The following is a 13,886-nucleotide window of genomic DNA, read 5'->3' as shown; positions in this document are numbered from 1 at the left end:
ATCAAAATGGGAGACAACTTTGGCTGTCCAATTTTGACAGTCTCTGCTGTCCTGTGTCTATAGAGCTCTCTTCATGTAACACGTGATACCAGGGGTGGAGCCAGGAAATTTTTGTAATGGGGTCAAAACCTAAATGAAATATAAATGAACCCATTAGGGGGGGCCAACCATTGAGGTGGACAGTGAGGAAAAGGGAAATTTTACATAAAAAAACTGTATTATTATGAAGATTTTCTGAACCATAATTTTACTCGAAATTAAATGGTGCATATGATCAAATATTTGTTTGAAATTTTATCAAAGTAGCTAGTGACAATATTTGACAGCAGAAAGAAAGAAAAATGATAAGAAAATGTGCCAATGTCAAAATTAGATGTCAATTTCAGGAGCTAAGCAGTGGTCTAGAAATGTGCCAATGTCAAAATTAGATGTCAATTTCAGGAGCTAAGCAGTGGTCTAGACCTAGGAATGGCAATTTTTTCTAGTCCTATCAGGTATTCAGTTTCCCATATCCCATGGGATTCGGATTGGGGATGAAGATTATCTTGGCGGGAATATGGGTGGGGATTGATAGTGATATCTGATTGGGGATGGAGAGTGAATTTCTCACCCCGCCTCGACTATATATATAACATTTTATAATTTAAAATTTTTCCTTATTTTAAGTAAATTGATTTTTTTTAAATATTTTAATTTAGAAATTTTGGAAATTTGGTTGGGATTGAGAATGAAGGGTCATTTTTATCACTGTGGAGATTGGGATCAAGGATGGGGTGTATGGTCTCTGCCCCAAACCCATCCCGTTGCCATCCTATTTGGACATCCAATAGAGTGCTAAAATGCTTGTATTGTCCCAATATTTGACATTGAAGAACATCAAAACAAGTGTACTAAGACCTAAGTTTCATATGGACATTCCAATGATTATAGGGGCCAAGATTTAAATATTTGGCTATTTGAACTTGATTTTGTAGAGAAATATGAGGTTTGGCCTCAAGTTCAAGCTTGATTCGAACTAGAAAATTGAGTTCAAATTCAGCTTGACACAAAAGTTTATATATTTGAACTCGGTTAAGATTGGCTCGAATTAGACAACGAGTCAAACTTCATATAAAAATAAAAAAAATAATACATGTAAAATATTATATTAAAAACATTATTTATAATACAAATTCCATTAAATTTGCAAGATTCATGAACCGAGTTATAAGGCTCAAACCCGGTTCATATCCCACCCATTATTCGTATTGAAAGAGAAGGTTGATATATTGTGTATTGCAATCATTTCTACATGGTCATGAAATGCGACAAATGGTCTAACCAACATCTAATAGGTGTTTGGCATCAATGTTGAGAACATTGCACCGTTTTCTCATAAAAACAGTGCTTATTTTTTGTTTGGAATCGGTGCTGCCACATAGGTGTTTTCTTAGAAAATAGCACTGGTTTTGTTTGGTACCAGTGCTGGCAGCAACGTTTTCAACATTGATCTATATTATCCAGTGTCCAAGATGATGCCACATTGATGCCATATCATTACATCGTTGGCAACAATGCGCCATTTTTACAGAAAACATTGAATTTGGCATTACTCCAAACCACACTTTCTTGATTTCTAAAGCGTGGTTTGGAGTAACGTTTTTTCTATAAAAACGGTACCAAACAAGAGGGTGTTGTTTGAAGCGCCACTTTCTCTGATGCAGCGCCGTTTTCTTTCAGAAAACGGCATCGATGCCAAACACCCACCTAATCACCATGCGGCAAGTTTCAAAATCAAAACAATTTACAAAATTTTTACACTATCAAAAACTTTCTTAATTCCCTCTCTTGGCTTCATGCATGGTCAAAATAAACTCATTTTGGATAATTGCTTCATCATTTAGGCTGTGTTTGGAAAGGATGCAAATAGAGTGTAAATCCCGGTTCAGGGTTAATTTGCACTCTAATTCACTTTTGCCTGTGTTTGGCAATATTACATTTATGCATTGACAAATGACAGACTACTACATATTTACATTGATAATAAGATGTAAAAGTACATCAATAAAAAATAAATAAATTTGTATTCAAATGGGCTTTCGAATAAAAAAAAAAAAAAAGAAAAACATATGCTTTCTTAGAATTCATGCTTTACAACTAAAAATCTATTTGATAAAAAGATAAATTGTTAGTGCAAAAGTAACCTAAATTTTTTATTTATATAAACCCTTTTCATTCATACTTATTTGCACCGTTTTCAAACACAGGCTTATTGGTATTCCATCATTTTTGGAGCAGTGCATTGACAAATCAGTTTGATGTATTTCCATTATGTTGTCTTTTTTGTTGTTTTAGGGTGCCTAAAGTTTGATGAATAGCCTGGGTGATGTTCAAGGTGTTCTGAAGTGAACATGGATTAAAGAAAACTGATAGAATTAGAAACATCAAATATGTAAGAATTAGGATATAAAAAAATTAAATTAAAAGGGAAAATGATTTCATAAAATAACATAATAGTTTGGGGCTTTAGAAATATCTAATCAAATGTTTTTAACTGATAGAGTGTTGATGCCAGAAGCAAAGTACTGGAATCCAAAAGTTTGGTGGCCAAGTGTCATTATTCTAAACCTCCAGCTGCGTATACTTAAGTTAATAGCAATTAATGATATGGGCGGTTGTGAAAGAGATAGTTGAAACGAAGAACATAGGACATAGCGCCAGTTCTCGTGCTGCATGTGGAAGATACGTGATATGTGAATTAGAGAGCGATTCATGAGTTTGTGGAACTCGTTTTTATCATTATTTATTTAACATTTCATGTATGATTTATAAACAATGGGGATCAAAGTCTAGTGACCACTTTTGTGAAGAAACATGCCAAAGGTTAAGATGCTATACAGTCTGTCCCTCTCATAGAGGTGGCAAATGGGTAGATTGGGTTGAGTGTGGATTGAGTATCAATTCATCCATATTGACCCTCTAATTCATTTGTTATTTATGTTCATGAGTCAAAGTGGGTCACAACCTACTCTGGCCCTGATCTATCCATTTGACCTTATAATTTAAAGTAGGTTTTTTTTTTCTATTTTAATTGTACAAAAAATAGAATAAACGAATATAAAAAGTTTCAATTTTTCAAATAAAAAATAAAAACTTATTAAAACACAGAAAATGGTAAATCATATATATTTCATGTAAACACACCAGAAATTAAAAAAAATACAGAAAAAAAGATAAAATGTTCAAAAATGTTTTCAAATATAAAACACATAAAAACACAGAAAATTGATAAACATCAGAAATTGCAAAAAAAATACAAGTAAACTGGAAAAGACAAAAAACTCAGAAAAACATAAAATTTGGATAAAAACAGAAACTACAAAATACATAAAATGATATAATATTCAAAAATCTATATATTATAGCAAAAAAGTAAAAGAAATGCAGAAAAACAAGAAAATGATGCATTTTTCAAAAAAAAATATTTTGGAAAAAAATTAGAAACTGCAAAAAAATCATATTAGAAAAAATCAAAAGATTTTTCATGGCATTTTGTCATTGGGTAATATTCATATTAGATTGTGCCAATGTAAAAAATCAATTTTTTTCATGTAAAATGAAAATGTTTCCGCTTTGGTAATTGATTTTTTATTATAATACCTTAAATAATGACAATATCAGGCTGAAACACAGGTATTACTCCAAAAGCCGAGCTCCAAGTTTCGAATATTCAATCTGGAGATCTGAGTGAGGAAGAGGAGTAGGGGTGTGTTTGCTAATTCAAATCGGAGATTTGAGTGGTAAAGAGAGAGGGTGGTGGTGTGGTGTTGTAGCAACCAACTTCAACATCTGAGATAGAGAAAGGGGTGGTGTCTAGTGTGGCGTCTACCTTCTATAGATCTGAGGAATCAGTGTAGCAACCATCTTCAAGATCTGAGAGAGAGTGATGGTGCAATGTCCACCTTCCATAGATCTGAGAAATCGGTGTGGCAATCGGCTTTAATCAAAGATCTGGGCGAATAGATTTTAGAAATTGGTGCGACAATTGGCTTTAATTGAAGATTTGGGCGAGAGAAGCAGAGAGGGGTGATCGGCGACATGAGAGAGAGAGAGAGAGAGAGTGGTGGTCGGCTTCCCATAGAGGTCTAGGCGAGAGAGAGAGAGGTAGGGGCCAGGGAGGGGTGACCGATGACATGAGAGAGAGGAAGAGAGGGGTGACCAACAGCGTCGACATGAAAAAGAAAGAGAGGGAGAGGGAGGGTTTCAGGAGAATAAATCCAACCCAAAGAAAAGGTCAATGGGTAACCCTTGACCCCTAACCCCTTTTTCCTAATGCATCTTAACCCACTATTCAAATGGGTGGATTATCATGTGGGTGGGTTGGGTCGGTCAAGTGGGTTGGGGTCAAAATTGCCAGCCCTACTCCCAAGTCTCAAGATGGGAGGGATGTTGGGTAATAGTCTTTTGTGGTATATAAAACTTTAACAAGGGAACCGGGCCTCTACATTATTTAAAAGTTGGGATAAAGTTTGAGATGTTTTCAATAAAGTTGGGACTTAGGGAGGTTTTAAGTAACAATGCGGCAATCAATCTTGGTCATTAAATCAAAGGGTAATGAATTTTCATTAATTAACTTAAACATGTCCTAAGTTTTTCAAACTTAAAACTTACCCTCCAACAATGAAAAGACACAAATGAGTTCATTTAAAATTTTAAAAATCTTATTTTATCCTTTTGACAAGAAGAATGTGAGAGGAGAGGAGAAAAAAAAGATGGCCAATGGACTGGTTTACCTAACAAAAAGAGGAGAGAGAGAGTTTCATGTATGATTCACATAGAGCCTTTTTGTGTTCCACGTGAAATGGAATTATTGCAATTTAGTAATTGGCATAGCATTTGAATCATAAGGTCATTAACTATGATGATGTCATTTATTTGATAAATTGGAATTCAATCATTAAAACTTAATTTAAGTTCTGCAAATTGAATGTGTTTTAAGTTCCAGATTTTTTTGTTGGAAATGCATATTGCAAGTGTGTTATCTTATTTCCCTATTTTGCATTGTTTCTGTCATTGGTTAGATCTAAAACAAAACTTCTATACTGTCAAATCTGACCATATTGTAAGATTTAGAATGATATATAAAAGAGTTTGAAAATTTCAGGGTATATTTTAAAAATGAAAATGAAAATGAAGGATAAAAGAGTCATAAGGTATATTGTCTTTTTTTTTTAACTTAAGGTATGTTTTAGTCTTTTGCCCCAAATCAAAATGACACATTCTTTCTTACATAGTAAGTAGATCTGATCACCTTTTGTTTATTTATTAATTTTCAGTAAAACACGTGTAGGCTTTTGAAATCTCCATTGCCATTAATAAGAATGAAAATCTTGTTTAAAAGAAATTTTTTTTTCGATCCATGTTTTTGTTGTATCAAAAGTTCCCAAGAACTAAATTCCATTAGGCTGACTTTGGAAGGAGTACAAATGCAAATATGTAGAGTGCAAAACCTTATATTTTGTATTATTTTGTATATATTTATACTGTACATTTTTGCATTTGTACTGCTTCCAAACTCAGCCTTAGAATTTATTCTGACTCCTCCAGTTGAGTATGTTTGCATCTTTGTCGCACCCCATAGAAGTACACTTAATTAGGGTTTTGTTTGATAGAATTGTTGTTTCTACCTGAAAACATTTTGGATTGATCAATACAAATTGGTAAAAGGTATGTATTGTCACATCATATATGAATCAATCTCTTTTTGGAACAAAAAATGTAGCATCTCCAGAAACAACCTGTAATACATTCATTTTCATGGTATGCCTGTTTCAATCATAAATGGTTCCAAATAACAACAATGTATATCAATTTATATTGATCAACCCAGAAGATTTCAGTAGAAACAGAAATGGTACCAAATACAACCTAAAAAGAGCAGCCAAGGCACATGGGCAACGCAACAAATTAAAGGTAGCCCTCCCTCAACCCCTCAGGCCCCCAAATCCTTGGGGAAGGTGGGATTGGATCCAAATCTCCTCTGCAACCAGCCAAAAACCTCACCAGCAAGATAGCTGGCATCTTCTGACAAGGTTTGTTCTTAATATGAAATGGACCAACCTTTGATTTAGTCTCATCTCATTGTGCTTTCCTTTGTGATAATTTCGGCAGCTATATATAATAGTGATATGGGTTCACTTTCTGTAGGATATATCTAACATCTGTCCAGGCATTCGGCCGGCCACTAGTTTTACATGCAGAAGGGTCTGCCAATCACTTCTGACCTCCTGCTTAAAATAATGACTCTATGGGAGAGCTATCTACTCCAGTCAGCTGACCTAACATTGCATATATAATAATTCCTTTTGGCTTTCACTTATAAATCCATATATAGACCATGGATGCATAATTGCATACTATACTAACCATGAGATTGAGATGGATTATATATTTAGAACTAACATCTAACATATATATATTATGCATTATACTTAGTAGTACAGTCAGAGTCATCTGACTTACTGACCTAACATGAAACCTAATTGCACTGTTTACAAGTGAAAAAAATAAAATAGTAAAATGCAGACCCACAAGGTGAAAAGTGGTGAATCCAATCTTTAACTTAGGGGATGTTGTCTCATTTATCAAAGAAAACTTCCAAATTAATATCTTCACATGGAGCCCCCAGGACAAGACCAAAGGACGTGCATGCAGCAAAGAATAATGCAAGGATTCTTACTTGTCTAGTCTGAACGGTAAATAAGAGCTAGTCAGGGAAGAATGCAAAATGGGGAACGACCAAGAAAAAGAGGGGCAGGTATGCCCACCCACTTTGAATTTATTCATTAGCAGATATCCTTAGATCTGTTCCTTCCTCTCCCAAATCCCAATTGGAGAGGGCTCTATTGTAAGACCCTACGAAAATTAAATTAAAAGATAGCAAAAGATATTGAACGAACCTTCACGTGAAAAATGAAAGCAACTCAGCCAAAATGTGCACTGTTTATCCAACATATATAAAAGAACGATTATATATAATTGAAACCCAGCAACTATGATTACTTCAACAATCACAAAATACTTCTTCTGTGTAAATAATACCTATACAAAGTATTATAAAAATTAACTTCCATGTTCATCGCCCATGACACAAAAGACACTAGCCTTCTTAATTTGTGGAGTGACTGGAACAATATCAGACTGATGATATTGAACCTCTTGACAACCTCATGATCTCACCCAGCCTCATCTGAAAGCCCAAAATCCAGTTGGGTTCTGTGCATTTTGCATAAAAAAGGCTGACCCATTTGGCGATGACAAGACAGAATTAAAGTTGTGAAAGATAAATACATGTAGTTAGTGAAGGTGTCCGGCTCTACCCTATTTAAGGGCATGGATCTCATATTCTCTCTACTTTGTGGTGTAAGTTCATCTGTGTGTTTGCATTAAAAGCTGCCTCTTTATTTATGACAAAGGCAGAGAAATAAAGAAGATTGTATTTTCAGGTGTGAAATCTAATGGCCAACCGAGCAACCCCGGTTCTATCAAATTTAAGAACTTGGGCTTTTATTCTTTTTGTGAGATGGGTTTCTCTGTTGTCTGCATAAAAAGCTGGCCCCGCTGATTAAAAGCCCGAGAGTTAATGGTGTTAGGATGTCCAGGTGCTGAACTTTGGTTCTAGCTATTGAATAATATAGGTTAATTTAATGTAGTTACCGGGTTGTGATCGATATTGGGTTCTTGGTGTGGAAGCTGCCTTTTGGTTGATGGAGAGGGTCAGAGAAATAAAGGTATCGTTGGGTTTCCCAGATGATTAGGATATCTGGTCTTACAGTTTAGATATAGCTCTCCGGTTTCCCATTTAAAAACTCCAAGCTTTGCATTCTCTTTGTCCATTTTTTTCTTGTTTTTCTTCTCTTCCTCTAGCTACCTACAATAATGGAGTCTTCCCAACTCTTTGGAGGTACAGAAGAATGTAGTAGCAGTGAATCTGGGTGGACGATGTATATTGCCTCCCCCATACATAATGATGATGGCGATGATGATCACCATGATTATGAAGAAGAAGATGATGACGGTAACGACGGCAACAGTAGCGACGACGACAATGACAGTGATGACTCCATGGCTTCGGATGCCTCAACTGGTCCCAGTCATCGTGAACATCCATTTGAGCATGGTGAGGATGGCCATGGCGTGGGCAGGTTGGAGCATGATCAGGATGAGGATGATGACGAGTACTATCCACACAAAAGTTCTCACAGAAACATGAAAAAAGGAGGGGAAAGGAGAGGAACAAGAAAAGAGAAAGAAGACTCAGTGCCAGCAAACAGTGCTACCAGTCATGTTCAGAATGGAGCAAAGGTAAGAAAAACTAACTGGTTCAAGAAAGGAAAATAGAGACATTTTATTAATTTCCTTCTCAGATTTCCTTTTAGGACTGTAGCATGTTTCTGGCCATGATTGTCAGATTAGATGAGCAAAATATAGACTATAATCCATGTCTGTGCTCTATGCTTCCTGTATAATAGTTGAATCTTCAACAGTATTAGGGTCAGATATATAGCCAAACTTATGCGTGTATGGACGATGCAAACACAATTCTGAATGAGTTGGTTTTTTATTATTACGTCTCTCTGCAAGTATCCAATTTGTAGCTCAAACTGTGGCTTTAAGAAATCAGATGTAGATTCATCGTAGGCAATTGATGAACCAGGAATAAAATTTACAATGTTTTTTACTGATATAAAACACTGGAGAATTAATGGAAATTAGCTGTGCTTTTCCAATTATATTATTCAATGTAAGATTGCAAGTTAGAATTTTTCTTCTGCTTCTGCGTGAAATATGGATAGATAGGTTAAGATGGAGCCCACGGCACAACTAGCTGGTAGTTTAGCTTCCTGCAGAGCACCATGGCACCATGTATTTGATGATGCCAGCTTACTAACCTGAAAAAAAGTTCATTTGTAGTATATCCGTGTTGGGGCAGAACTACAAATAATAATGAAGATTAATTAGGTGGGTGGGTGGGTGGGGGATGTGATCGATATATGGGCAAATCCTAGTTTTGAAAAGGGAAAAAGGGCCGGGAACTACTCATTTTCAAAAAAAGAAAATGGTAAATTACTGATACCTCAACTGGGGTTTAGTTGGGTTTACCTTATATCTTCTTTGTCCACAAAACTAAAACAGGTTTAATTTGTTAATGAAAGAGACGGAATTGATAAGACAGAAATAGATTATTTTAGTAAAAAATACCCTTAATAATATAATATATGAGTTTTGTCTTCATAAAATTGATAAATGTGCCCTCAGTTATGTGATTTGAAAATGTTTCATATGTATATGAAGAAATTTATTTTTTTCTACAATTGTTAAAAAATTATGAGGTAAATAAAATTTGATTTCTTTAATGAGATCTTTTTTTAATGGTTTTAAAAGACCTAAGAGGTGAGGCCAGAGGTGTGCCCCCAATGCATCTCAGTATTAAGAGGTGTTCTACTACATGAATTATTAGTTCCAAAAACAAATCAAAACCATCTGATTTGAAATCAGATTATTACTCAAAACAAAAACGCAAAAATCTGATCTTGGATGTGTATATGTTCTTCAAAACTGAAACCAATAACATATTTTCGAATTCCTGATTTCAAAAACATGTTTTCATCTAGTTATCTAATATAATATTCCATAAACCATATAGTTTCTAAACTTTTTTTTATTTTAAAAACTATTATTTTGATGGGTTTCAAAAACATGTATTGTTTTTTCAAAACATAGCCAACTTGTTTTTTGCCTTTGAAAACAAAAACAGTGTTGAAGAACTTTTTTTTTTATCTGATGTGATGGTTTCAAAAAAATGAAAACAAAAGCATTCATGTTGCAATCTATCTCCTTGAATATGCCACCCGATCAAACTCCTGGAATCACCCAGATTACAAAGAATTACCCCTCGAGTACACAACTTAGATGTGTACTGGTTCAACCTATACGACTTAAAAAGAAAATTAATGGAGCCTTGTGGCAACATATATACATACATCAATTGTTGAACAATCACATCAAAGTAGAAAGAACCAATCTTACTCCTGATTAAGAAACACCACCAAATTAAAGATATGAAAAGAAGTCAAAGAACGGAATTCAGTCTGCAAACTTCTCCTTGTTCAAAGAGCCCGATACTATATAGCTAGTCTGGCGGTGGCATTGCGCATTAAACCTGATTATCCTGCATTGTAATATATATGGTCTAAGTTTATGGTGATCATATGTAGTTCTTGTCTCTGCCGCTAGTGAGCCCCACAAATATATAAGATGGGTTTTTCGTGTCAGCTTCAACCAAGGACGCATCTTTATGACAAAACAAGTTCAACCCCCAGTTTGGTGAATAAATCATAGAGCTGCCTTTCGTCGTGGCAAAGAATAAATGTAGTACTATGTACCTTACTACAACACATATATACAGTGCTATATGTTTCTTCTGAAAGGAGTAATAATAATTAATGCATTGGTGTGAACACCATGAAGAGACTTAGATTCCGTTTGGTTTGTGGGATGGGGATGAGAAAAAGAGAATATTTCAAAAAAAAAAAAAAATTCTTTCATTTGTTTTGAGGGAAAGAGAGGGATAGGATGAAAAAAAATGTGAGATGTCAGGTCTCAAAATCATGGATTTGGGGCCATACCAAAACCGTGCGACCTCAATGGAAAATTTTGAGAAAGATGAGGGAGTGAGGGACGTCTTGTGTGGAGAATGCAAAAGCAGGAGCTGGTTTGGTGATAGAGACGTTCGAACCCAGAAGCAAGAGCTGGAGGGGTTGCACCAAAGCCATTGGCGTCTACTACCTCCTCTTCCCCGTTCGAACCCAGAAGCAAAAGGTGGTTCGATGAGATTTCACCAATGGCTCTGGTACTCTGGTGTACTTCTTCCCTCGCTGTCGATAGAGACGTTCGACAGAGGACTAACAAACGAAGAAGATGATGGAGGGAGAGGGAGAGGAATATGCAAGTAAGATTTAGAAATGGAGAGAGATGGGGGTTTGGTCTGCTGCTACCTGTTAGTCCGAAGGTAGGAGATGATGAACAATCACTCCCCTTCCTCCTTTTTCTTCTTCTTCCGAATAGGAAAAATAGGTTTCTCTTTAGTCCAAACAATCTGCTGCTACCTGTTAATCCGAACTATTATCTCCGGTGGCACTGTCCGAAGGTAGGAGATGATGAACAATGCTTTTTTCATTATTTTCCTATATATAAAACCAAACAATGGAAGTATAAATTTTTACACTTTTCCATCCCATCCCATCCAAATCTTCCCACAAACCAAACGGAGCCTTAGAGTATGACTAGGGTTAATCTGAACTTGATCCAACGCGCTTCACCTTTACCTAAACCTGCCCCACCTTATAGAGATCAGATTAATTTGTTCCTCACATTCATTTGCAGCCGTGCATTGGGAATATCTACTGTGAAGACCAGATGATCCGATCGATTTCCGGTCAAAAAACCCGGTAGAGTGAAATAAGATATAAAAAAAAATAGGAGAAGTGCATGTGTATGTGCAATTAAAAGGATGAAAAGACATTTAGATTTTTAATTATATTTTTACTGTATTTCTTTGAATGTCTAACTTAATGAAGGGAATTATCTAAATTATATGGTAAAGATCTTAATAAAAAGATTTATAAAACTAAGAAAATTTGAAATCTATATTAAACACTAGTCTTCATGGTATGACTATGACAATACATGGAGTGCACATCATAATGGAGCCCAACTATAATCCATCAGGGATTCAGAGGTGGTTGAAATTTTGGAACCTGAACCCAAGCCTAACTTGATCAGTTGATTGATTAGAGACATTACCAAACCTGCCCCAGTAAAGAGTGGGGCAAAGCAGGTCATCCCTGATCCATATTCCGAGCTTGGATCTCCTACCCACGATATTGGACTCTGTGCGAGCCATCTGTAATAGCTTACAAACGGCAGGGCCCTTGGTAAGACTGTAAGAGCTTCAGAGGCGTGACAACATTTAATTCTATCATTTGTAAGGTTGACCTTGAGGATTCAAGAGAGGAAAAGCAGGAGACCAGAATCTGATTATGCTCATTGAAATAAACCTCTTAACATGTTTCCTCCTTATAAACTGTTCAAGTATTGAACATTTAGACCCATAAGAGATCTTCAGAATGACAAATAGTTCAGAATTATTTTCGTTGGGTAATAAGGGTATAAACTATAAGAGATATAAACGAGTCTCTATTGCAATGCACCAGACATTTTATGAGGCATCTCCAAATAATTGATCATATGGGCAATGTAAGATAAGACACACCGTGATGTGAGAAAATGAAAAAGACAGTCCAAGTAGGCAGACTCTAGAGGAACCTGAGATGGCGACAAGCTTGCATCAAATTACTTTATAAATTAATTCTCAAGTTAAGGAAAGAGTTGTGAAGAATATCTTATCTTCTAGACTTCTACTGTTCTACATTAATATTACTTGATTGAAAGTACAAAAGCAGTCCATAGATAAATAAGCTAACCATGTATAACTAGTAGAAGAATGGATGCAGAAAGATGACTCAGGCTGCCCTCTTACTGGTTTTTGACCTCTATCCACATTTTCTTTTTTTAGGCTGTGTTTGGTTTGAAAGATAAGGTAGGGAAAGGAAGGAGCTAGGGAAACCTATACAAACCTTATATGGGTTTTCCTACACACCTTTCCCTTCCATTCCCTACTTTTTCTTTCAAACCAAACACAGCCTTAGGGAGCTTGATGATTTGTTGGTGAAGAGGGTGGACCCAATCTCAGGCCCAGGTTTCAACCCTCCTAGACTTTTCCAACTATGCTAGCTGGACTTAACATCCACAGTATTTTCTTCAATGTACACAGTGCACTCTCAGACACTCGGTCTAATGCTAAAAGCACAGTAAATGGTGACATGAACCAAGCAATCCGACAGACCATACGGCAAATGTACTGCCACATAAAATCATAGCTAATGTCCATGAATCCCTCAAGAGATGTCTGTGTGCAGAAAATGGTTGTAGCAGTAGTAGTAAATACTAGTAGGGTCAGTAGTACAAACAATTAAGTAATAGCAATGTGTTCAGATTCGGATTGGACCAGACGGTTGAAAGGATTTTCAGAACAAAATGGTTTTTGGGTTGTCTAATTCCTAATTATCCAAATACATGTTTTAATAGTAGGCGTGTTATGACCTCTAATATCGAGTGTTTTATGCTCTCTTTGATGTCAATTAGGTTTAAAAGAAAACTTGGAAAACAAATTCTTTTTTTTATTTTTTGTATTTTATTAAGCAAGTCAAAACAATCGAACCAGATGGTCGGACTATTTGACCCATGACCCAGTGACCAAAATGGTTCTACGTCTGGTCTGAGTTTGACAACATTGAATGATAGGACAGGGAACAATATACACCAAGACAGAGTATGAGCTCTGGCCCGTCTACAGACTACAGTACAGTTTAAGAGAAATGAAAGTTCAATGCCTGTTCAAAAGCTGGAAAATAAATGTTAGTGGAGAAACAGGTAGTATTAATGCAAAGGAAGTAGGCTATATTCATTCAATGCAATGGTAGTTAGCCCTCCCCAGTACACCATGGACATGAAAGAGTAGCAGAAAAAGGGGAGTGGTGAATGGTGAGTGTCGAGTGTTGGATCAGCCAGGCAGAGATGCACAACTCTGAAAATCTGTAGTATGATGAGCTAAGCTGTCATGACAATTAATGTTGTTTGGATGGGCCTGTCATGATAATAAATGTTGTTTATATGGGTCTCCATGGATAATTTAAAGAGCTGTGATCGACCATTTTACGTGGGAGAGCCATAGTCAGAGAGCAGTGAGTAAGAAATGATATATTGAGCGCCTAGACTTGGACCTT

This window comes from Nelumbo lutea, chromosome 3 (genome assembly GCF_056320005.1).
Source record: "Nelumbo lutea isolate HS-2025 chromosome 3, American lotus-T2T, whole genome shotgun sequence".
NCBI lineage: Eukaryota > Viridiplantae > Streptophyta > Magnoliopsida > Proteales > Nelumbonaceae > Nelumbo > Nelumbo lutea.
Note: the sequence above shows the minus strand (reverse complement) of the source record.